The sequence below is a fragment of the Lagopus muta genome, chromosome 1 (genome assembly GCF_023343835.1).
Source record: "Lagopus muta isolate bLagMut1 chromosome 1, bLagMut1 primary, whole genome shotgun sequence".
In the NCBI taxonomy this organism is placed as follows: Eukaryota; Metazoa; Chordata; class Aves; order Galliformes; family Phasianidae; genus Lagopus; species Lagopus muta.
Genome location: NC_064433.1, coordinates 32,935,871 through 32,962,051, shown reverse-complemented (window position 1 = coordinate 32,962,051; position 26,181 = coordinate 32,935,871). Strand labels below are relative to the sequence as shown.

Genomic DNA, 26,181 nt, shown 5'->3' with positions numbered 1-26,181 from the left:
GTCCTTGTCTGTAAAACACAGTTTCATTCCTGATTAGTATTAGTTTCAACCCATCAGAAAACAGATGAGCCTGGTACAGGAAGAAAGGGTGCTCAGACAACTCGATGGGACTTCAACATCCAGACACTACTGTGGATAGGCCCAGCAACCCTCACCAAGAAGATCCCGCAAATCTAACTAAAATTTACTGAGAAGTTGCCATTACTTTCTTCTTTTCCACCTAAGGTTGGATTTAGAATATTGCTGCAAGGCCTGATACAGTGTGAGAGATGGTGGTGATTGGTACCAGCCAGACAGCTCAGCCCAATCTTCACAGAACCAGCACTGTTCTTTCCAGAACTAGTCCTAATGATGCAAGTGCATGGCACTACCCGACTAACTTGGCCATTCTCAGCCTCTCCAGCTGAAGCTCTTTCCTTCTGTATAAATCATGGAACATGCATTATTACAAGGCCCAAAACTGTGCTGCCTTTTGCCAAACAAGCATTGCAGTTACTGTGCTGGAAAGCCGGACATTGTCACTGGTCCAACTGGTCTTAGAAAGTGAGTGCTTTAACATCTTTCAAATCTGTACTCCAAACTATAACAAGGCTGGTGCCCAAATATGCCTGGTTTTTGAACCCCTTTGAAGTTCCATTCATAAAAATTCCTTTTATGACTTGCTCCCTTTTTCAATTTCTTTACACACTGGAGATAAGCAAATTTCAGATCAGAAAAGCCAGTAGCTTAAACAGAAAGAGGTGGCTGTAAGCCAGCTTGCTAGGAAAAAGTTTTCTAGCAAACCTACAAGCACTTCACACTGCAGCCAAACAAGCTGCTGAGCTCCTCAGAGTGGGTGGAAAAGCCACCCAGAGTTAGTGTAGTCTGAGCAACATGAGGAAATGACTGGAGGCAGATCTCCTGTCCTCTGAGAGAGAAGCACATCTGCAACAGTTTAATCTTGTGAATAATTGCTTCTTGCATCATCCTTAAGGCTAGACATAAAATGGATTTCGATAGAAATGTATCAGATTTCATTTTTATTGTCGGTCACTTACAGTTTTGTGAAGTGATTCTTTCATCCAAAAAACCTCCCATCTGCCCTGCAGTGAGGAACGCTGCTCAACTCAGCTCACTCTCATCCCAGGACTCTGCTGGGACAACCACGTCCAGCCAAGCCCCCTCACAATGCCTGGAGGCTGACACCCCCCCCGGCAGGTTCTGTGGCCAGGCTCATGCTCTGAGTGGTGCAGGGATCATCTGAGGTGTGCAGGCATGTAAGAAAGATACATTTAGAGCCTATTGCAGCCCAAAAGGCAGCAAGGACAGGATGCGTAGAGGTCATCTAAAAAAACAAAGTGACCACAAAACTCAATAAATCAGAATAGCCCTCAAGCATTTTAATTCAAGAAACCCAAGTCAGTTCTAAGAACTTAATGATTTTAATTAAAACTTCCCTCCTCCGCAAAGTTTTGGTCTTTTAATTTATCGAAAGAGTCTAATTAAGATGTAAACAAAAGTTCAAACATTCTCACTTCCTGCAGAAGGGAAACATTGTGGATTTTTTTCCTAAAATGACATTAACCAGCGTGATTTAGGAAGAATGTTTAGAATTTAAATCTTCCAATAAAAAGAACGAAGCAACTGCTGCCAAAGAAAATTCAAGAGAAGACATAAAAGCTTTGGGCACCATCACCACCATCAGTGCAGGAGAAGCAGCAGCTCTGCAGAGGCTGTACCTGATGGAGGGATGCCTGACAAATGTGTCTGCTTGGGGGCAAAAGGGAGCTTCTTCATTATCTTTCCACGCATGCACTATGGAGAAACGTAAAGCACTGATTTGCAAGATGCTCATCCCTATTTACCAATATGTTTTACTCAGCACACATATGCTCCCTCTGTATTCCCATATGTCTGAGGGGTTTTAAAAATAAATTTGGAGGAATGGAGTCATTTGCTTTATTGTAGGCAGCTTATATGAGGGGCATTCGGAAAAGCAGAACAGAACAGAGAATTCTACCTGATGGATTCATGAGAAGATATTTAATCTTGCAATACAAAAACTCTCTGTTAAAAATACAGAATAAGGTTCTGAAAGATTAAGGGCATTCCTTATTAATGCCTACAGACATAAACATCTGAATATAATGTACTATTTGAGTAAAAAATACAGTAAAGGGCAGGTCACCTCAAAAAGCTGTACCCTTCTTTCACACAAAGGCACAGTGCTGCACCCCCTTCAACATGAGACTGTTAAGATCTAGCCAAGGAAGCCATTTCCAGCTCACAGCAGCAGCTGTGCTGATCAAATGCATTCACACCCAGCTGCGCTTACTCTTGTCTGTTACGTACTGGAGACCTTTCCGTCAGCCACGTACACAGAAATCTCAAACCATCACTTGACAAATGCTGCACACGCAGGAACAATGAGGTTTTCGTGCTGCATTTACAGTCCATGCCTGAACACACACAGGCTAGACAGAAGCTGGTGGCACGATGGGCAAAACAGGGTATGGACACAACACCTGGGAAACAGAGGTTCTATACTTTTTTGAAGAACTTCTTGTACTCACTGATTTAGAGAATAAAGTTGTTGGGTGTTGCAGCAGCTGCAGCAGCTGGGGAGTTGCAGCAGCTGCAGGGATGCCATGCCTGGCACTGCAGCACCTTGGAGGGGGGTGAAAAGAGCAGCATCACATCAGGGCAGCAGCGTAAGAATAAAAATACTCTTCAGATGCGTGGTCATGTGTTAAGAAAAAAAAGGGGCGAGAAAAGCTCTTTATGCCCTGCATGACATGCCGTCATCTGATCACAGGCTCCATTATTTCCTGCAGTGACTGGCAGAGGCGCTGTCTTGTCTGTCAATTCTGCATCAGACACCCCGGTGAAGTACTTGCAAGGATACAGTTCCCAAAAAACAACATTCTGATGCCTTGGCAAGAGCAATGGCACTACTGCCGAGGGCTCGCTGCCTTCCAGTCTAAATCCTCCAGCACGGGGTTGATTTTTATTACTGTCAGCCACAAAGTACAACAGATACTGTCAAGCACTTGAGTAAAAATGCACGTGCAAAGCATTAACAAGAAGGACGATATAGCTTTCTCCCTGATAAACGGCTCTGCTGCCTAAAGCCTGCAGCACATACAACCACATATTTCACCTTGTTTCCTGTGGAAGAACTTCCTTTTAGTTTTACAGACCAAACCATCATTTAACACGTCTATACCACTAATGGATGTTCAGTGGTATGCAGCAACAATCCATAGGAAACCATGTCTCAAGTGAAGGCACCTATGTTAGCTAAGACATACCACGGTATCTACGTTCAGGAACCTAATTCCTCATTCAGTTGACTATGAGTGGAGTCCTCCTGCATGGTGGGTGTGATGCCCCAAGGCTGCTTCACCACCAGCCCCATGAGGGCTAACCATGTTGAGGGCCAGACACCTGTGCTGGGGACAGACCCACCAGGGCACCAAGGGCACAGGAACACGAAGCAACTGAATCACAGAGGAAGCTAGGGAGGAAGTGGTATTTCATGTAATTGCTTCTTCATGTGTGTGTTAAGCCTGAGGCATGGAGGTGTCAGGATGTTACTCAACCGTGAGGAAACGGAAGTATCTTATTCTGTAGGTTATTTTTTTTTTTTTTTTTTACTGTTACTTTTTTTGTTTTGTGGAGGAAGACAAGATATCCATGACAGGAGCTGGTACTCCAAAACCATCTGAACCAGACACACCAAACTATGACACTGTATAGGACTCTTCCTTTTGCAAAGTGCTGGATGCCACACCAGCCATGGATGAAAGGGACAGATTTGCCAAGCAAGAGCTTGACCAAGTCACCAGCCGGCTAATACAGATATGCTAGGTAGCGGACATGTGCTGACCTTTTTGAAGGAGCAGAAACATGCCTTTTTGCTTTGTGAACAGCAAGCTGACTCCTTCAACACTGGAATGTCTTCTGTAAGTACAGCAGCATTTTCCTTCTTGCCACCTCTCCTTCCAAGTCTATGCTTTCTGGGTTAGGAAGACAGGATGCAATATATTTGATGGCAGTTGCTGACATGAGAGCTCTATGGAAGAAGATATTGGGTACATGTTATGGACCAGGGGCACTTACTAAGGACATCCAAGTCCAGATGCTGGAATGCCAACAGAAAAGAAGCTATGAGCTCCTACAACTATACGAGTCAGGAAAGAGGGTAGTTATGGGAATTAAATAAGAAGCAAAAACAAATGCTTCCTTGTTCAAAGGGACTTAAAAGTCTGAAGAAAATACATGAGGGAGGAAATGCTATGGCAAAAAGCCATTCACAAGAACAGAACAAGGATCTGTCTCAGGAGGAAGGAACTGTAACTATTATAAATGCCACAGCAAATGCAACAGATAAGTTCCACAAACAAATATATTTGAAGGAATTCTACAAGGAACTCAATCTTGTGTTAATTATTTCCAGGTGTAAGATGATAGCTAGAAAACCACAGTAATGACCAGCCCTTAACTAAGGCAGAAAAAGAAGCTCTAGCTAGCAGGTAAATTTGCCCAGAATGGCCTCTGCAGAGTTCAGCAGGCCCCTCCAGCTTTCCCTTATCATACGTAATAAAGGCATGCCACTAACTCAGCTAATCTTTAGGCTATTGGTAGGAGTCACAAGGCTGGGATCTGTCATTTTAACCTTATGATTATTTTTTTTTCCTGACACATTAAAAACATTTCACTCAAATCCCAAACGAAAATCAAAAAGCTCCTGGAGAATCAATTTTACAGGAAAAAGGAGAAAAACTAAGTGCAAGATGCACAGGTCTCTGAAACACAGAATGGCTTGCATTGGAAGAGACCTTAAACATCATCCAACTCCAATTCCCTGCCATGGGCAAGGTTGCCATCCACTAGAACAGGCTGTCCAGGTTCCCATCCAGCCTGGCCTTGGACACCTGTGGGGATAAAAAAAAACATTTCCCTCCAGCCCCCTGAGCTAAACACATCCCTCAAGGAGTCACCACTGCCACTCTTGGGTGTTTGCCTCGCCTCTGCCCAGCTGCTAGCACTTGAAGCCCATGTACATCAGGGGCTTCATCTCCAAGCAGCCCAATCCCATATAGATCCCACAGGCTGTTGCACTGCTCTTCCCACCTCCTCCTATCCCCAGTCTATGCCTCAAGGACACAGATGTCTTTCTTTCCCAAACCCTCGTTTTCAGACCCTTATGCTTCCTTCTTTTCCTTCATTTCTTCCTACTTGACTACTCAGGCTACTCAGGGACAGAGAGAGAGTAGAAGATTTAAACATCTTATATTTGCCTGTCTTTAAGCTGCCAGGGAGCAAAAAGAAGGGGTTGTAGGGGCTCTCTTCTGCTGCCATCACATGCTGAGGAGGGGACAGTGTTTCCACCACTCTACATCCACTGCAATAGGAAAGAGTGAGGTCAGACTATCCTCATTCCCTCTCCTAACCTCAAAGTTGAGCACAAGGGACCAAAGAGCTACAGTGACTGTTGTACATCTCATTCTCAGACCTGGCAATCCACACTCCTTTCTTGGCTTCTCTCCCCACCACAGTTCTATTCTAGTCACGAGCTTCCAGGTGACGGATGCTTGTCTGCTACAACTCACATAGGCAGCCCTTATTAAAACAATACACAATTAGAACAGCATTGAGTTTCTCTACTGCCTTTATCCAGTCATTGCATAAAGTGAGATAGTTATCACCATACCTGTGCGACAGCTGAAAGCTAAGACACGAGCAGAAGGAGGTGTCTGACGTCTCACAGCAGGACACAAAAGCACAGCTCTGGGAAATGGCTGAGCAGCAGGGAAGGGGTGACAGCAGGTTCCTGACACCCAGATCACCGCCAGCTGTAGGTTGGCCCCTCCATAGATGCACACCCACGGACACAAGCGTGTCACTGATGGTAAAGGAAATCCAGGAGAATAACAATTCTGGTACAGAGTGTATGCGATGCATTTACGCCCATACTAGCACTTCTGAAATAGCTCATTTGAGAGCTCTGTTGAGGGTCTGCATACTAATAACTTCCTCCTGCTTCCTAAGGAAAACATTTTGTTCTAGGTGTCAAGAAGCCCTTTTTGAGCATTCAAATACACAGACATCTGTAGCTAGGATGAAGAGAGGAAACTGTGCAATGCTGCCTTCAGCCTGTAAAACTAACATCTGCGAGGTCACAAGGAGTTAATTGTCCAAGCGTAAAGCAGGAGAGCACAGCAGCTGTCCCCATCTACTCCCAGCAGTTGCAGGGAGAAGAGGAAGTAAATGCTAGCTCTGAGAAGAGTGTAAGGGGTTCCAGTACAGAAGGTGAAATGCTTAAAAACAAGTAAAGGGGAATGACGCAGCTAGGATGTAGTCTTGTAAGACATCTGAAGTATGAAAAGCTGCTGTACGTTTTCTGTCAATATTTCGACCAATCTACAATTTATGGAAGGATGTTACTCACCTTTGAATGCTCCAAAATGAAGCTTTATCTGTATAATCTTAACTGCCAGTCTAGGATTCTAATTGAAGGAATTTAAGAAGTGCTTTTGAAGAGTAAAAAGCTGCTTTATAACTTTTTGCTTCCTATCTGGAAAACACTACCTCATCCTGAAAGTAGTGTACTTGTGCATTAGTGAGATAAAAAACAGCAGTTAAACCTGATGTTGATATACAAATAAAATTTACTACCCAACTACCCTGCAACTTTTCAGTTTGCTTGAAGAAACTCAGCATAATGACTGCATTTTGAAGTGTGGTGGAAATACTGTGGAAAATCCCTAAGCTAGATTTCAAATCCTCAGACTTGGAAGAAAATAAGCCTCGTGAATCTCAAACTAAGAAGAACCTCTAAAATGCAGGGCGATGCTCTCAGCGCATCCAAAACAGGAAAAATGTATTTGCTTCAAAAGTAAAAGGCCTTTCTTCTGGTTACAAGTTTGCTGGTGACTTGCGTGTCAGCACAAGTTGGCAGTAGAGCAGCAGAGTTAGTGCTTGGGTCACCGTACCTCTTAATAGTGCCTTTGGACAAATAAGCTTCCTGTCTGCCATTCTCAAGCACACTGCATCTTTACATCCTAAGAACTTATCTGCACGTTTCAAGCTAGCAGACTAATAAGATGTATCACCACACAAACACACCCCCATTTTAGAAGCCATTATTTTTCAGGAGATCCCCAGCTGGAGGCTACTCACAGCTCAGCCACAGTGTCTGCACAACAGACAGAAGCCAAGAAGATTGAAAAGCCCTTGAACTACATCTCCTCCTCGAAAATCTTGACCTCACAAAACAAAACACAGGCGCAGGCTGCCTCAGTTGGAGTTTTTAGAAAGATATTATCAAAATGCCACGCTCTGATTTTAAGTCTTACAAATTTTATGGCAAATTCTGACCAACTGTAAGGACCTTGTTCAATACATTGCAAAGTAGAACTGCCTGACCTTCCTGCAGTGTGGATAATCCTTTCTACAGATGTTGGCATGACAGACACGAGTGAAAAACATTCAGAATTCTGGACTCCTCTGCAATAGAAATAGGATCAGGCTTAAATCTCAATTTTTAGAGGCATGAAGCTGAAAAAATTCAGTATCTTTTGGTGTTCCATCATCTGTAGCCGCGTATGTGACATCCAAATCTATCAAGCTAGTATATCATTATGGGCACACTTGCCTCAACCCGTAGTCATGCAGAGCAGTGCTGCTCTAAATTCTGAAAATCTCAGAAGCAGATATGTCATATCCATTCCAAATTCTCTTAAGGAAAGGTGTCCTGGATTTCCAGAAAGAGAATTAATCAGATAAATACCGGTCACCATATACAGCTTAAACACAAGGACAAGGAGATTTACCTATGCATTTCCTCTACCAAAACTAATATTATTGCTCATCATTTGATCATTTAAGATGCTTCCTGCCCTCTTCCCTTATCCCTCCATGGAAAAGGTAGAAGCTATCCCACATTTTTATTCTATACATAAATATCTGAACAGTCTGTAAATTCTCTATGTTGAAGGCTATGATATGGTGACAAATGTCTTCAGGAAACAGAAATCCAGAAAATACAATCATCCGTTCAGAAGCACAGTAGTTTCATAGGCTTTCAGTGTGTACAAACCAGATGCTTAAACAATCCCTAGCTAACATACTATATGTATGTAACACATTGCGTGATGAACATGGTAGTGGCTGAAGTGAGACTGCTAACGTGGAATAGGGATTCTGATTTAGCTAATTACCAGCAGGTAGCCCTTCCCAGAAGGCTGGCTAGGGAAACATATCTAATGAAGAGGCTGGAGAACACCTACTTAGCTATCAGTCAGCTGGCAAGAGTTAACAGTCAACCCTAATAAAAAAGAGGAGATAACAGACTGTAAAGTGCTTCACAGATACACTTGAGAGTAGAAAGCTGTCCTTAAGCTCCAATAGGGCTCCACACATACGACAGGCTTGGCTATAAATCTCAAAATGCAAAAAAGTTCATTCCTTCCGTGACATCTTTTTCTTTGGTTTTACAATACTCATTTCACACTGATGAAGTTCCAGAAGCTTTTCTCTTCTGTAACACGAGTTTTAAGCATTTAAAGCATGTCATGTCCCAACTTCTTTAACCACAACAGAAATTTTGGAGCAGCATGGCCAACCAGCACTGAATGGTACAGTTCTGCACGCCCAGTGACCCACACACAATATGGTTGCAAAGAAATGCTGCAGGTCAGGCACCAGCAGAACACACAGGTTTTAGATATTTTTCCGGGAAGTAAACACTATGGGAGCAGCGCTGAGAAACAGAGCCAGGATATTAATTAAAAACCTTTGGGCCTTCCATCCCAGAAGAGTCCAAACTCCACTTATCAGCATTTTGCTAATGGCAAGCCTGTTGAAGGGCGAGCTGATCTCGTTGATGGAACAGAGCAATTAATCTGTGCTTAAAAACATAAAACTTACTTTTCAGACCAAGAAAAGCAGGAAGCAATAAAAGCTGAAAGCTGCCCATCTGGAGTGTCATATTTGTTGGAGTATAACTTGCATTTTACAATAATACAGTTACAAAAATTGAAACCTATTTTTATGCCACTATGCTTGCAGAGAGACTAACTCGTTTGGCAGCCCAAGACTGAGCACAGGGAAGGACCAGCCTTTCAATGAACCAAAGCTACAGCCAAAACTAAAACGCTGCATTTCCTAGCAACTACTAAATACTCGTATGTGTTGCTAATATATGGCACCTGGAAGCCACAATCACAGTCTCAATCTAAAGTAGAATTGCATTTTTTCCAGTCAAGTGAAAATAATGTACAGTTACTGCTACGATAACAGGTCTAATCGTTTCCTTAGGCTGTCTCCATTCTCCATATGTTGGCTGTGCATAATTCATAGGTTGTGCCATATGTTGTCTGAAAGAAGTGTCCCTATAAGTGTTCGTGGTTCTGCTCACAGGCATGTCTTCATAAATTACACTGTGATATATTTGACATTTAAAAAAAAAAAAAACAACAAACAGGGAAAACAATTCAGTGAAACATAATCTGCCTAAAGTTTGCCACTTAGCCATTTGTTGAATGTTCGGGTGATTAACTCACCGGAGTACATTGGGTTTTCAGTGCGCGCAGGCTGCTGCTGGCGTGAATTTCAAAGGCAAGAAACAATTCAGCTGGCTCTCAAAATAAGGACTCAATCCAGCTCCTTACACACAAGGAGAGACTCTGCTGGCTTCCCAGAGCCTGAGCGCACCGATGAGGATCATTCACTGAGCAGAGGAAGGCAGGATCAGGCTTTACAGCGAGAGCAGCCCTGCGGCAAGCAAACATCCCCCCAAAAAACTCCAGTTTCCTGTTTCCTGATGGACCTTTCAGCCTTGATGCCTTTTGTTCTGTGCCTCCCAGCTGGCCTCCCGACAGCATCTCTAACAACTTCTAGGCAAGGAAGGTTAAGAAGATAAGCAGCTGCAGAGCAAAGACGAGAGCAGTGGTCAAAATAACAGGATGACGAACAGCAGGCCCTCCCCAGAGAGCGGCATTGTTCAGAGAGGGGAAGCGAACGGGAAAAAGTAGAGACAAGGACAGAGGAAAGGAAAAAATAAGAGCGGAAGTGATGAAACCTGTTTGCTTCTGTCTCCTGCCTTCAGAGGCTTCTGACAGCTAATGAAAGATGAGCTAATTAACACAGCCTTTAGCTGGAAAAGCCACGATACCTCCCGCCTACAGAAGAGCTCCGCAGATTTTACAGACTGAGAGGAGCACCCTGCCTTGCCGACTGCTGACACTCTGACCAATTTGGCCCAAAACCTGCCTGGGCACTCAGAAAGTACCAGAGAGGAGAGCAGTGATGACGGGCAGGAGCTTGCAGTGATGGTTCCTTAGGAAAACGGGTTACAAGTCTGAAGGGTAGAGAAAAACAAACAAGCACATTCCTCTTGCTCCAACAGAAAGCAAATTGTCTTCTGAGGCTTTTAATAGGGAAGTGGGAGCTGGATGGAAAAGAGAGGTAAACAAGAATGGAAACAAACGTGTCTATTTATGAACTCAACATTTTAAGACAGCTTCTCAAAATACCAACTGTGTTAGTAAGGTCCCAATGTGTAGAGGAAGTCAGAAAAGCAAACATGAAATTAAAATCTGAAGTGATGCACATTTTCTAAATCACAACTTCTTTCTTATGCTCATAGTAGCATTATCACCAAACCTCCAGGCAGTTACCACACCAACAAGTTTCATACATAAAAAAGTCTTACTCTGCCACAACCCCATGAAGGCACACGTTTCCAACATCAGTAACGCAAGCAATTTCATCTGAACCTGCAGGACAACCGACACTTACAGCTGAACACAAGCTCACGCCTGTGACTCGGATAAGGCTGACACTCAGCAGCCTTCCCCAGCACATGATGGTTGCTTTCATCGTAACAGTTAATCCAATCTGCTCCTGCCTTTACTCTGAGAAAGCAGATAGATTATACCATGGTGACCTGAAGTTGGTACGGGTCTTGTGTTACACAGTGCCACGCTCCAGTCTGGTATCTCGCTGATTAAATTACACACAAAGAGAAATGAGTTGCCTTGGTGCAAATCAGCAAGAGATTTTTGTAGCGGATGTTAACCAAGAAGCCTGATTTCACTGGGAGCACCTAGAAGACTCCTACTATTTTGTTATTGGACAGAGGTTTTTTGCCTAGTTCTGTCAACTGAAAAAACTGATAGCTCACCTGAATTACCAGTGCCCCCTCTAAAGAACGTCTCTGATGGGAAAACTTGAGGTGTTCACTGATACTGACAGCACGCTGACACTATTTTTCTTTTAAATGAGATTTCTGAGGATCTCTTAATAATCTAACTCTTGCTACATCAGAGGAGTGTTCTTTCAAAGCAGGTTTTGAGTGTAAAGGATTTGATGGGATATTTCTGTTCAAGGTTAATATTCATCAGTTTCAAGTGTATATTTAAATGAGTAAGAAAGCTAAGTGCATTATTTCCACAGCACAAAAAAAAAAGTTTGCTGTCATCTTCATTTTTCTGAACTTGTGCATGGCGTAATAATTGAGGTAGATAAAATTAGTCTATTCCTTAAGCAGAAAAGCTTCCAGAAAACTCAGCTAAGAAGGAACCCTGCTGTGCTAAATCATGTGTAAATATAGAGTAACAGACAGTGTTCTCCCACAGTTTACCATCAGAAGGATGAAAAAACAAAAAAAGCACCATCCCTGCTTTACACTGTGGAAGCAGACCTAAAGGAAACTACAAACCAAGCAGGAAAGCTGAAAAAGCAATCCAGATCTGCAGAGATCTTAGGCAAGGGACTTAGCCACAACATGATGTCTTCCTGCAGAAGGACCTAACTGAGGCCTACCCTCTATTAATGCTCATTAAGTATGATCTTCTTCATCCTTTTCATGCCTCTATGTTAATCTGTTAATCTACCTTTTTTTGGCGGGGGGGGGGGGGGGGGGGGGGGGGGGGTCATAGAATCATAGAATCACCAAGGTTGGAAAAGACCTAAAAGATCATCCAGTCCAACCGTTCACCTATTCCCAGTAGCTCCCACTAAACCATGTCACTCTACCTCACTCAATTTTTGTCTTTCTGGAGTCACCAATAGTTTACTCAAAGTTACCATTAATATATAATACATTTCATTGGGATTTTGCCATGCTCTGTTCCAGCTGCAAGTGCTTAATCTTCTGTTCTGAGTGGCTTATTTTAGTGGTTACTGATGTCCTCTTCACTGGACCTGATGGAAGCAGTCTACCCATAGAGGTAGGTAGGGCATTAGAAAATGCACAGAGATCACTATTGTCTTTTTTGAAGATAAAAGTACCACCTATTTTGCAAAGTTAAAGCACACTGTGTTTATTTAACTGCTCTATCACGCTTGTTAGCAATGCTATGATAGAATGATATTCTGCCTCTGGAGTAATGCATCAATCTATCAGCCATAACTCAGAAGACGGACAGCATAAGTTGTGAAAGAAGCAGTAATACACAATATAACAGTAAATATAATGAAAGCTGCTATGAAAAAAAATATATTCATAACACTGCAAGCATAAGCAAGTTGCTGACACTCCATTGCATATCACTGCCTAACAGACCAACTATTGTATGTCTTAATGACAAAACTCAACAGGGTTGTGTGAGGAGCACACATGGAAGTAACAGAGTGAGTACCCAGATAAGAATGTGAAAGTATACACCTTAAATACAATGGGGCAAGCTGTTTAGCATCAAGAAACTTATTTCCTTTCTCTGCAGTTAGGTGCAGATCTCACTTTGCAGGAGCCAGCACGACCAGAACACTAACTTTCAAGAAAGACTGAACAGCACCTTTGCTGCAAAGGCAGGATAAGCTGCTATGGGCTCCCAAAAGTCAGCACAAGGCAGCTGGAGAGAAGGACCTCAGCATATTCAATGCTGGATAAACACTCTGTAAACTCTAAACGCATTTAAACCATTCTGTTTTTTAAAGCTAACGCTTATTTTTGCATGGATTTTGTTCCAAATCCAGAGAGTCACTTCAAAAAGTATAAAATTACACAGTCTAGGGAATAAATTAGGCCTGGTGAGTAAACCACAATCTATATTTGGAGGACTGAAACTCAGGGCACCGCCTAAGAGTGGGGGAGCTGCAAGCTGCCTCACAGAGACAGGACTGCTCAAGGCCTGTGGTTGGGACAGTGTGCAACTGAAGGTCCCAGCAGTGCCCAGATGCCTGGCCACCACGGCACAGGCTATGGCAAGGCTTTCAGGGATGCTCATTTTGTGGCAGTCACCACATCCTAAAGTATCATCCAAGGCAAGTAACATCAGCACAAACCTGAAGTCTGTCATACACGTGTGTGGATGTGAACTGACTGTAAGCTCAGTGTAGGCCCACATGAAGAAAAGCATCTGAGGCACAGTCTGTAAGTTCCAACAAAAGCAATCTTCCAAATTCAGTACCATCCCTGACGTCTTCAGAATTTGGAGCACAGAAACTGTCTATATAACAAATTAATTTATAATGTTTACAAATGACTCAGTAAGGTGACAATGCCAGTCCACTCCTTTTTAAACTGTTTTCCCTACTAAGAAAGAAGGCAGTAAAGAAACAAATGCTTAAAAGGTGAAGTTAACAAACCAACCCAATTTCTTCTATCTTAAAACTCTCTGAATCCTATAACCTGGCAAACTGATGTCTTACAAGCATATTAGTGGAATGAAAGATTTATTTTCCTATGTTCTATGAGAAAGTTTTTGTCTCCGAGAACATAATTTCACTGCCACGATTAGAAAAATAAAAATGTCTCTTAAGTCACAGGCATTTCCTTCTATTCTGTGCAAACAACATATTCTTATGCAATTCTGCATGCTTTTTATGAGCATTTTGTTATGAAGATAAAATATGAAATGGTACAGGATGTATTCCCCAGCATATGTAATGATATTTATTTGCTTAGAATGGGTAGAGATACCATTAAATAAAGACATACTATACCTATTTATGGACGCCGCATAAAAAGATATTTCCTACTCTTGTGTTTTGCAGCTCTACTATGAATACCCAACCCAAGCCAAACCAAACAAATAACCTCCCTCATACAAACTCCAAAGCTCTGCAAATCGCATTAAGTTTGAAAATAAAGTAGTTTTTTTAACATAAATAAAAAATTAAGTTCAAATCATTTTCTTCTTTTGTGCAGCATGGAAGTTCAGTATTAAAATAACTTCTATTCCCAGATCCAAATCAATTCCTTCTCCAAAAACTTTCCAAACTTATATTAAGCTTGATTTAATGTGAAAAGTTTCAGTGTAAGAGCAGACATATTCTAGCCTGAAACTAAGATTAGCACACAGGCAGGTAAGTTTGCCATGTAACCAAACGAGCACAGTGCTAGTAGCACCTTAAAACAAATTAATTATGAGTTTTAAGGGAAAATTTAAAATATTAGAGATAGCTCACAAAGTCAGAATGAAGACAAACCCTGTAAACAATGACATCTCTGAACTATCTCAAATTTTCTGTATACTAACAATGATGAAAGGTGTATCGGTATAACCATTCAGTGCAGTGGAACATGCCATAAAGACACCATCCTTTAGCATTTTCCTTGTACACGCTGCTGGTCATTGCTCTTGAACAGGTACTTTTCTCCTCTCTAGTGTTACACCTAATCCTGACACTAGGCAAATGATACACCTGATCCAGGTCACTTTCTAAGGCCTTCTTTTGTTGTTTTACTCTCATGACAAACGCTATTCCAAGCTCCATCCCTGCAGGAGCACAGTTACCTGCTCCTGCTTAAGCCTTCCTCCATGCATCATGTGCCAGCTCTTCGGGGCATAGAAGGGGTACTGGAAAGGCAGTGATGGGCATCACTCAGTATTCAAGCAGCATAGCCTACAACCTCACAACTTGCCTGCTAACAGCCAGACGCAATCGGAGAATCATAGAATGGCTTGGGTTGGAGGAGACTTGAAAGATCATCTAGCTCCAAACCACTGCCTTGGGCAGGAACACGTCCCACCAGCCTATGTTTCCCTGGGCCCCATGGAGCCAGGCCCTGAGCACCTCCAGGGATGGGCCATCCACAGCTTCTCTGGGCAGCCTGTGCCAGCACCTCACCATTCTCACAGTGAAGAATTTTTTCGTAATATCCCAATTCTTCCACTGTAAAACCACTATCCCTTGTCCTATCGCTACACACTCTAGTAAATGAAGTCTCTCCCTGTCATTTTTACAATCCTCCTTTAGGTACTGGAAGGCCACAAATGATGTTCCTCTGCAGCCTTCTCTTTTCCAGGCTGAACTAGACTAGCTCCCCCTCCTGTGGACCTGCTCCAACAGCTCCACATCTTCCTTACACTGGGGGCCCCAGTCCGTGACACAGTCCTCCAGATGGGGCCTCACAAGGGCAGTGCAGATTGGGTCCATACTCTCCCTTTCCCTTCTGGCCACCCCTCTTCTGATGCAACACAGGTTGGCCCTCTGGGCTGCAAGCACGCACTGCCAGTTCACATTGAGCTTCTCATCAACCAACACCCGCAAGTCCTTCTCCTCAGGGCTGCTCTCAACGAACAGGTCACCTTGAAGACACTTAAAAATAGCAGTCACTGTAGTACCATCTGATTTATTGCAGAATTTAAAGAGCTCCCTGCTCCAGAACAAACCCCAACCATCTCTGCCTGCCTGTATTACACAGTGTTCACCAGCACCAGGCCAGTGAAGCCAGCTACAACACACCGCTGTGCCTTTCCCCAGTGGCTGGTTCCATCAATACCAGCCCGACCTACTCATCAAGGCCACAGCCCCAAGAGCACTCTTTGCAAACGTTACGTAAGAAAGAGCTGCTGGCTGTACCGCTGCCTTTTTGTTTAGCCACGCAAATTAAAAAGTGTGGTCATGCATAAGGTAATCAATAGCAGAAAACAGCTATCCCTACTTCTTATCCCACATGGCCTATTTATTGCTCTCCATTTAAAAAGCAACGATAAAAAGGCCACAAACCAGATGTCAGATAACTGGAGAACAGCAACCGGTGTGAGAGGAAGCCAGATTGTGACTGCCGTCATATTTCTAATACCCCAAAAATAAAACTGGCAAAAGTTACGGATGCATCTCAAGCCAACAACATACATTAAGACCTATTGTAACGCCACAGAATGAAGTCCTGAGCACAGCAAAATAAACTTGGAAGAAAGGAGACGACCAAAACGTACAAAGAAGCAGATGCAAAGTCACTCTATTTCAAGAAAGCACTGTAAGAAAATAAAAACTACAGGAAAATCTCTATAACTACATACATCATATCCACAATTTGACTGTTTCTAGGAGAAACAGGACATTTGCATCCAGCTGTCAGACTTTGGCAAACGATGGAAGAATTATCCCAGAATTTGCCAACTAGACATTCTGAATTTCCAGCATCCCTTTCACTTAATATTAGTAGGAGCATTGTGAAATACTTCCTCCCAGTTTACAAGCTAAGAATAAAACAACCACAACACATCCTCGGCATAACATCAAGCTTTGCATCTAACTATGGCTCATGGTACCCAGAGCAGAAATTTGCCAAGATGCAGATGTTACCTAAAAAAAAAAGTCAGCACCTGCATGAGATGACCTTTTATACATTAAAAAAAGTAAGAAGCTGCAAGGTGTTAGACTGTGGATTGATGGCTATGATGCAGCATGTATCCATCACAAACATTTCTTACAGCCATCTAGTATCCAGACAGCACATTCTGAGGTTTAATATCATTATAATACCAGCCTCATTCTAGCCTTATGTAATAGGCTGTGTTTAACTTTTTTGCACAATAAAGAATTTATTCTGAATTAATTCCTTCTTCCTTGCTCTCCATACAGTCCTTCAAAGTTGCACAGTGTACCTCAGCCACTTTAGCCATTAAAAAGTTGAAATGCAGGGGGAAAAGAACTGTAAGGTCCAAAAACCTGTTAATCGAAATGGGATGTCCCTCGGTGCTCTCGTCTGACCTTGGGATTTTTCAGGATTTCACTGGTCTCCCTGGTGATAGTTGCTATGAGCACTTTCAGTGTGTCTCATGAGAAACACTGAAAAAGACATTTTCAGTGCCCTCACAGAGTCCTTCCAATCAGAGCTGTATTAACTTTTACCAGCGTTGTAACCTCCATAAAACAAGCTGCAAAATTCTTATAACTTATTTTAATGCCCTTGGGAATCCAGGTCTGAGCAATGGACAAGGGCTTGTCTTTGCCAGTCACCTTCCAAAGACAAAAAGACTTTCCCAACACTTGCCCTCCAAGGAATGAGCTTAAGAAGCAGCTGGTGCTTCAGCTGACTCCAGGTGAAGGTCTTTTTAAGAAGCTCAACAGGTGTGATGCCAACTACATTAAAGTTACCAGGTTATCTATGCTCATCAACTTCTAAAATCAGGCCCTAAGAATTTCACTGCTTTACACACCTGAACAAATTGAGTTGCCCTGTATAAGAAGTAACAAACACTAAGCCTTCATATTTGATTCTCTTCCCTTTCTGCTGATTTGAAAATACTAATGCTCGGTTTTAAATCTTATAAACCTCCTAGCCAAAATGCTTCTTAATAAATCTTAGCAGGTACAATCATCTCATTTAAGGTGTGTTCCATATCATCAACTCAGTAACTGCTTTGGTCACAGTACTGCAGAGTGTCTGCTTATGCATGGTATGTTTTGAGCAGTTAAAACCATCAGAACAGACGTCAGAGCCAAATGCCACAGTAAAAGACAGCAACTCCTCCTGTCTTTTTCTTTTGTTCTGTTTTCTGGCTATTCCAAGGGAAATTCAAATATCTGGAAGAGCAAAAAGTAAAATCAGCTTTTAACTTTGCACTAATTGCAAATGTCTGGTAGGAAAGAAAAATTAGTTATTAAAACAAGGAAACAATTCCAACCCAATCAAACTGGGGTCCTTGCTGGCTTTTCCTTTTCTGAGAGAGTCCTATCAGGAGCTTAAGTGATTTAAATAAACTAAGTGAAACCAGCTACTCCTGAACGCAGTAAACACAGAGCTCTGAAGATGTGTAAGAACCAACTGATGGAGATCATTAGGTACTCAATGAGAAAACAGTACAGAATACTGCCATAATTTGTTAGGATAAAATGTAAAATAAACTCAATGTTTTTTCCTCATCTTGATCATATCTGGCAACACCAGAAATTGCCACAACTTCAAATATAACAAATATGAATTTTCAGAAGGCTTGGGAAACACAGTTGAGGCCACCATTTTCAGAAGACACTCAAATACAATTCCTCTGGCAGCAGCAAAAATGCATCCAGATGTACTAAATATGTTAAACATCTGCTCAAAGGCTTTCTGACAAAATTAAGTCAAAACCAAATTTTATATCAAAAGGCAAAGCTCAGAATTTTCCTACAAGATTTCCTTACACACATGATTTTCATATTTTGTTGGAAGAAAGCCTGAAAGAACAAAACACTTCAAGTTGAATGTATCTGGATTCAAAATGGAATGCTCAGAGAGATGTAATGCAAGTGTTCTTTCTATGGTTTTCATTACTATTTAATAGACAAGTTCAGCTGAACTACACTCCCTTAAAGAGAAGGGAAAAACTCCTATAATTAGAAAATTCAGCTGATAGATGAGCTCTGAGGCAAAAGACATTTGTATTACAATTCCCACATGAAAATAAAACAGCAACTTGATTTTTTTTCCCCACTTCTAATGACTGTCTAAAATACAAAGGGAGATATCAGTGCTCTGCTCAACCCAGTGAGAAGGAATACAGAAGACAGATGACTCTGTTCCCAGAGGTGCATTGTGACAAAATGAGAGGTAGTAGAAAGAAACAGCAATACAGGAAGTTCTGAGAAGCTGTAAGGAAAAACTCTTCTCTGTGATGGTGGTCAAACCCAAGAATAGGTTGCCTGGGAAGACTGTAACTATCTTTATTTGATGTGCGCTAGGCTAGATTAAAAGCTCTGCAAAACATTTTTAATATGACAAGGCCAACAGTCACTCAGTCGTGCTGCTATACCCATGATACCGCTCCCAAGCTAGAGACCACCTTTCGTGCAGAACGCTTTCAGGAAAGGCTAATCATTGGTCTAATCCCTTCCTAATCCTATACATACTTTGTCCTCACTGTCTTAAGGAAAAACATACTCCAGTGCTTTACCACTTCAGTCACTCCCAGTCATCTTCTCCATATTATTTTGCTGACTTACAGCTGCATACAAGTTCCCCTTTCCCTCTCCAGTGATTTCTTTCCAGACTATCTGGAATCATTTTTGCACATAAGTGGCTGCATGCTTCTAATAATCTTCTATATTCCTTTAATTATACTTCTTTATTTCTGAGATAAAGTGACTGCCACGCCTGCAGCATTCAAGATGTTGTGCACCGTGGATTTACACAGCAGGCTCTTTGACATGTACCATACTATTAACTTTGAACACTTACAGACACCACATTAAACCACAGCCATGGTTTAATGGTTTGATCCATAGCTTAATCCATAGTTTATTATGTATTTTACCCTTTAAGCTGCTCCTTTTAATATGCCTTTGATTGTTTCCTCGTTTTTATCTACTTCCTTTCTGAAACGTTAAATGGGAAGTGTTTTTTTGGAGGCTTTTTCATTTTTAATGAGAAAATTGAATTCAAATACATTACATTGACTATTAGAACTCTTCAGTGGATAAACTGTGAACAAAGACTCGAGACAAAATCAGATTTTCTCTTGTGGGTTCTCCAAGAAAGTAATTTGTATTTGACCACTACTTCCACATCATACATTTTGTGAGTTCTTTGTGTTGCAAAAGCAAATAGAGTCTCTGGTCATCACTGTTCTCTACCTGGCAGCAATCCTTATTTATTTTTGTATTCTACATCATTAGAATTACTGTGCGAAACTGACAGTGTATTTACAGAATAGCAGAACCACAGGGATCGGAAGGAACCTCTAAAGATCACTGAGTTCAGTGCCATGCTAAAGCAGGTTCCCTATGGTAGGTTGCACAAGTTTTGAATATCTCCAGAGAAGAAGACTCCATAACCTCTCTGGGCAGCTTGTTTCAGTGCTCTGCCCCGCTCGCAGTAAGTAAGGTCTTACTCATGTTCATACTGAACTTGCCATGTTGCAGTTTGTGCCCGCTGCCCCTTATCCTGCTGCTGGCTACCTCCAAAAGGCCTGGTCCCATCCTCTTAACATCAACCCACTAAATATTTTTAAGTGTTGGTGAGATTCCCTCTAAGTTTTCTTCCCCCAGGATAATTTCTATGCATACACTGAATTTCTGTCAGTAATTTCTGTCATAATCGCTTGTTGATAAATTTGGATTATTAGTGCAAAACAGTGTCACTTTCCTCAAAGAACAAAGCTGTTCTCCTAATAGCATAACCTACTCTTATTCTGCAATACAGATTAATATTTCACACTGAAATATCCTAATTAATTGTTACTTTAATTACTATTCTAATAACTTTTAATTAATTACGATATTTCAGTGTGAAATATTAGTCTGTATTGCACACCAATATATCTGTATTAGCTAGCATTTGATATTCGTATAGAAATACAGATTTGGTCTTGCTTTGATTATCTATTTTTACGTGCTCTGTTTAAAGGAGCTAGTTGAAAGTTATTTGTCACTACTGCATACCCAAATTAGGGTCTCTTTCACATATATCTAGTCTTTTAACATGATGCCATCTATCACCCGATGGTAGAACCTTGGCATTTTGCTGGCAGAAGTCTCTTGGGACGGAAGGAACTCCACTGAGATCCATGATGACTAGTCGTGGATTGCAGCTCACTCTCTGCCTGATCCAAAAGAGAAGGTGAAAAATGCTTGCTGTGGACTCTGGAAACTATTTTGGTAAACTGAACGTTCCTAATTAAGAGTGTTTCTAGAAGAAAATTTAGCATCTCTCTTTAATAAGCAAACTACTGGAAGATAAAATTCTCACTGAATGCATATGGTAACTTTACTTTCTTTCAGGAGCCCATACATACTTTGCAACTCCAGCCTGCCAAAGAAGTTTTGGCATCTGACAAGCATCAACTCTCTGAAGAGGCACAGGGAACACTACTCTTCTTATCACGGCTGAAGAATAATGTAACCCATCTGACCAGACTGCCAAATCTAGAAACACCTGTGACCAAGTGCACCTGCTGCTTGTTATTTATCAAAGCACATGGGGGAGAAAGATCCTACACTTTCTAAGGCAGAATTTGCTGGGGATCTAATGGCAAAATTGGAAATTGGCAAAAGGAAACGAACAAGGTCCACCTAAACAAACCAGAAGTAATGACTGCAGAGGTAGATTAGCTTTTTTTTGTTCTTGCTGTTACTGAGAGCAGCAATAGTCAGCGGACATGCAAAGAAAAAGCAAGTATTAATCCAGTGAAGTCCCAAAACCCTTTCCAAGTGCTTCTGTATAATCAATGGATATCAAGAGGTTACAATCACAATATAATCAAGATAATCAAGAGAGTTAGGCAAAGCGGACAATGATAACAAAAGAGAATAAATGGAAAGCTTACCCTTTGGCTGGGCTCATCTACAAAACACCAATAGAGGCAATCTCCAGAAAAGATCCTTCCCCTCTGGTAGCCAGCTCTTCAATAGGTCTAAGAGGGGTGCAGCCAGGCTCCACCCCTTCCGGCAGCACAGGTGAATTGCCTTCAGCTGTGCTCCTCTGGCTGACTCATGGCTCACCTCAGGCGATCAATCAGAGGTTCAGGCCGTGACTCAGCAGTTCCCATACAGCTTCCAAATCAACAATTCCTTCTTTGTTAGTATAGTTTTTCCTATTTGGATGTGTTCAACACAGAGATGATGGTGCATGCAAAAAAAGACTCCCTTTTCCTCAATTCATCTATTAACTCTAAAAATAAAAATAAAAAAAAATCTGTTTTAATTCTGGCACCATGTCTTTATTAATCCCTGTAAGCTAGTCCAGGGATATTGTCTTATCTTAGCAGACCAGCTGATGACTGTTGATGAATCTATTTGTTTACAGGCAGCATGAAACAATCATTGCTCCTACAAAGTAAAAGCAATGATTTTATATTTTCCAACTAAAAAGGCTCAAAATTAAATTTAAAATACTTACTGCCTTCTTCCCACTGTGTCTATATTATTGATAAGCAATTACTTCCCTCGCAAATAATTGTGCTATCTCAGAGATGGGCAAGAGCTATTAACTGCTTAGCAGCAAGTGGAACAGTCACTGACAGATTGGTTTCTTGGGCTCCCACCAAAATTTGTTCTCCAGCAAGTGAGGGAAAAACAAAAATACAAAGAAAGGTACGCTGGAATTGCTATCACTATCTCTCCTTCAGTGTCTTTGCAGCAGGCATTAAACATCACTGCTCTGTAACACTGATATCCCAAGGACATCCCATCTTCCCCTTCACACCCTGCAGGCACGCAGCCTTCAGAACACACTCACGCCAAGGGCATTGAGAAGGGGCTGATGCAGCAAGGTCAGAATATGGCTCTCAAGTGCAGTATACTTTTTTAAACTGTTTTTCACTCTTACCACAAACTTAGCAAGCCATATGCATTTAAAATGCTATTTTCATCCTATATGCGTAAGTATGCATGCATTTAAATTAGGTATCAAAAGGAAGCGTGGTCAGTGTATCTGAGCAATCAAAATGCCACACAGGAAGGCCATCACATTAATATATAATCCATTGCTTCATTCATAGCCCACAGATGCAAAACTGTTCTTCACAACTCATTCATTCAGCAGTACTGAAAGAATGGCCCACAAGCAGAGTAGTGAGCAGTGATATTTTACACAAATTTAGTGCATGTGGTAGGAAATATATTGCAGAAATTGCCTCTAAGCCAACAGGGCACACACATGCTTGTACACTCTGCAGTTCTGGATAACTTCTTTTATCTTCTCTTGTACCTTATCTGATTGTTGGTAATGGCAAATTGTACTTCCTTAAAGACATGCACTGAGCATAATTAATACATTATCTTGGTACATAGCTGTAAAACTTCACTAAAGTCAAATTATCATACAGATAAGAGCATGCCAAGCAGTGTCTCCTGTTGCTTGTAGAATTGTGCAGGAATTGTCAAGCAGAAGACCAGAAGCTATAAATTTAAAAGAGGGCTACGTGACCTCTTTCTACAGCTAAGCTTCCGTTCAATGTGAATGTTCAAAAGATGTGCTATAAATGCTATAGGTATTTTCCTACAGACTAAGCAAAACATGTTACTAGAACTCATCTGTGTTATAATACAGATCAAAAGTTAAACAGATTTAGAGTGAGATATGCAGCAACTGCAGACCTATATATACTGGAATTTAGTTTTGGTTGTGCTGTGTAAATCCATAAATATTGTTCAGAAGAGGAAATTACTTTAATAAATATTAATGTGAGACATCAGGGGCCCAAAGAAACAGGGAGCTTGGAAATCATGCCAAAACTAGCGAGACCCTTGGAAGATTTGAGAAAACTTTATTTTTCTCACTTAAATACTTGTAAGATGTACCATGAATTGCCAAACAGTTCCTGTTGGACCAATAGTGCCCACAGTCTTACTGAGATCTAGCAGTCAGTGCTACTACCACCACACAGAGCATAACATGCAGTAAGATAGCAAAATCATGGGAGAGCAGTGCTTCCTTTTAGGTAAAAGGACAAAACACCACCTCAATTTTCAAACACACTGCAGGATATACTATATTTTTAAGTTGTTACCACTTTAAAAACCTGCGACACATTGAGTTCTAAGTAATGTGCATATTTGTTAAAGCTGTGCTACTTATTCCCTGACACAACTCAAAATGTTTTATAGTGAATTCAAGATTAAAATATAAATCAATCAATCAAAATCCGTCTTAAACGATCAAATTCCAGTAATAGGCAAAATTTTGGCTAAAACATTTATTCAAGAAGGAACTGAGGAAAGAGAGAGAACAAACCTATGTATTGTTCAGAAGTGCCTTTAAGTTTTTCCTTACTTACTAGGTGATCCAACTGAGTGCAAATGTTCTGATGTACAAGTTCTATTTGCTTCTGCAAACAGTTTACATACCCATCTGCGCCTAGCAGCTCCAGGGTACTGTTCAGCTCTTTCATGATAAATATACAACCGAAATATATGTAAAGTGGCACAGGAGGAAGTCCTCATGTAAAGCACAGACACAAATTCCTTAATAGGTTTTCCCTTCTGATTTTTCTTTGAGATTAAAACATTTAATTGATTAAATCAGTGAGATGTACAAGATCCAAGCCTGCCCTCAGTAACTTACAACTGGAAATCCTGACTTAAGTACAAACTGAATTGCAGACATAACATAGGAACAGCTGATATGCTAGGCTGGCATGCATAGCATGAAAACACGTCAAGTGGGACTGTGTTAAAAAGCAGATGGAGCCTATCCATAGAGGCCTTTAGAATATATTATTTATTAGCTTCCCTGACAATAAAGGACTGCAGGACCAGGCTATGAACACTTTGGAAAAAAATGAAGTATAGACACCCTACCAAGTAGAAGCACTTCAGGTATGCCATGAGATGACTTATTTCTCTTTGAAAAAAAAACTCTTAGAACAGACATCTCAGAATTACTAGAGAAGTGAAAGCAGTCCAGGTGTAACAATATTTTTACTTCTTAGACCAAAACCAATTTCACCGTCCAAATCAAATCCAGATGGCATGGAAGTAATAAAGATCACATCGTTTGAATAGAAGTGAAAAATATACAGGAACAAATCTCTCTCCACGTGAATGCCATGCCTGGGAAGAAGACCTGTGCAGAGTTTGGCAGCTGACCAGAGAGAGTAAGCACACTCTTACCTGTGTTCCAGGATGACATCCGACTACAATTTGAACTAAGGAAGAATAAAAATATGTTGACTTAAAAGCACTGAGTCCAAGTCAAGTAGTACTAGGTGGGCTGTGGAATTTTAAGATCATCTTGACCACCATGACAGAATAGTCAGGAGTCCATTTTGTCAGCATGGTCTAGGGCAAAAATAAAGCTGCATGCTCCCGGTACATAACATAGCTCATGCAGAACATCTGCCATCAGACTGGGGGAAAAAGGCTGGAGAGCAGACTTGTGGAAAGGGATCTACGGGTCCTAGCTGACTGCAAGACAAGTATGAATAATCAGTGTGCTCTGGCAGCCTGCTCTCTTCTGTCTGTGACAGCAACAGGACTCAAGGGAACGGCATGGAGCTGTGTCAGGGGAGGTGTGGTGGGGGCGAGGGAAAGGGTCTGCACCAGAACATGGAACAGGCTGCCCAGGGCAGTGGGCACAGCCTAAGTGACAGAGTTCAAGGCGCATTTGGACAATGCTGTCAGACACAGTGTTTGATTTTTGGTGCCATTGCGTGGAGTCAGAAGTTGAACTTGGTAATCCCTGTATGTCCCTTCCAACTCAGTATATCCTATCCACCTAAATGGTGGGACTTGAGGAAAAGGCACATACTGTTAGCCCATGCTCTGAAGATTTACTGCAAACTTTGTGATTATCTTTTAAATAAGAAGAAAAATACGTGCACTTTATCCTATTAAAATCAGCTGCGTAGCCCCAAACTGCATAACTGTTGTGGCAGGAAACTCTGGTCGCACTAGTCAAACCCTGGGAAACATGACCAGGAAGACACTGTTACAAATCAACAGCAGAGGGGGGAAAAAAAGAGAAGTTTACTTAGCCAATGTATTAAAAAATGAAGTTTAATTTAAGGAAAAAGAAGTATTTTAAATCCTCTACAGTTCCAGCAGTGTCGAGTCAAAATTCAAGAGTGCTGTGTTTTTCCACACACTTCATCAATTGCCTAATTCATTCTGATTAGAGAAAAAAAAGTGTAATACCAAAAACAACGAAGACTAATGCAATGTTTGTATTACTTTTCTTTATTACTGCAATGAGATAGAATTTCTAGTTACTGTAACATATTTACCCTCAGACTTTGCGAGTTCTCCCCTGTACAACTATTCTCTTACGAGGGTTTAAAAATGTGATTAGGGACATGTAGGCTTTATTGTACTAAAGGGAAACAATTGTGTCTCGCAGTCCTCTTGGCATCACAGTATATCCATTAGCAATTGCTGATTTAAGCTTTTAACAGGGACTACAGCGATATCAATTCATGACGCTGACCTCTATTTTTCTGAATGAATTAAGAGGAAGAGAAAAACGTGGCTTCCACTAAGCTCCCATTCCAGCACAGGAAATCCTGTGTGGTTAGATACAGTATGTGGCGTGTTCAGAGG

The 26,181-nt window shown here is 41.4% G+C and overlaps 1 protein-coding gene across 3 annotated transcripts in view; it reads right to left on the bottom strand.

Annotated features, from left to right (window-relative positions):
- SRGAP1 (SLIT-ROBO Rho GTPase activating protein 1) overlaps positions 1 to 26,181 on the bottom strand; it is a 138,537-nt gene that overhangs the window by 85,699 nt on the left and 26,657 nt on the right. Inside the window, exon 1 of one of the 3 annotated variants that reach the window (XM_048937579.1) lies at positions 21,471 to 21,536. The exons of the other annotated variants lie outside the window; for them this stretch is intronic. The gene's annotated coding sequence lies outside the window, so the exon portion shown is untranslated. Of the gene's footprint in view, positions 1 to 21,470; positions 21,537 to 26,181 lie in introns of those variants that run through there. 3 annotated transcript variants of the gene reach the window in all.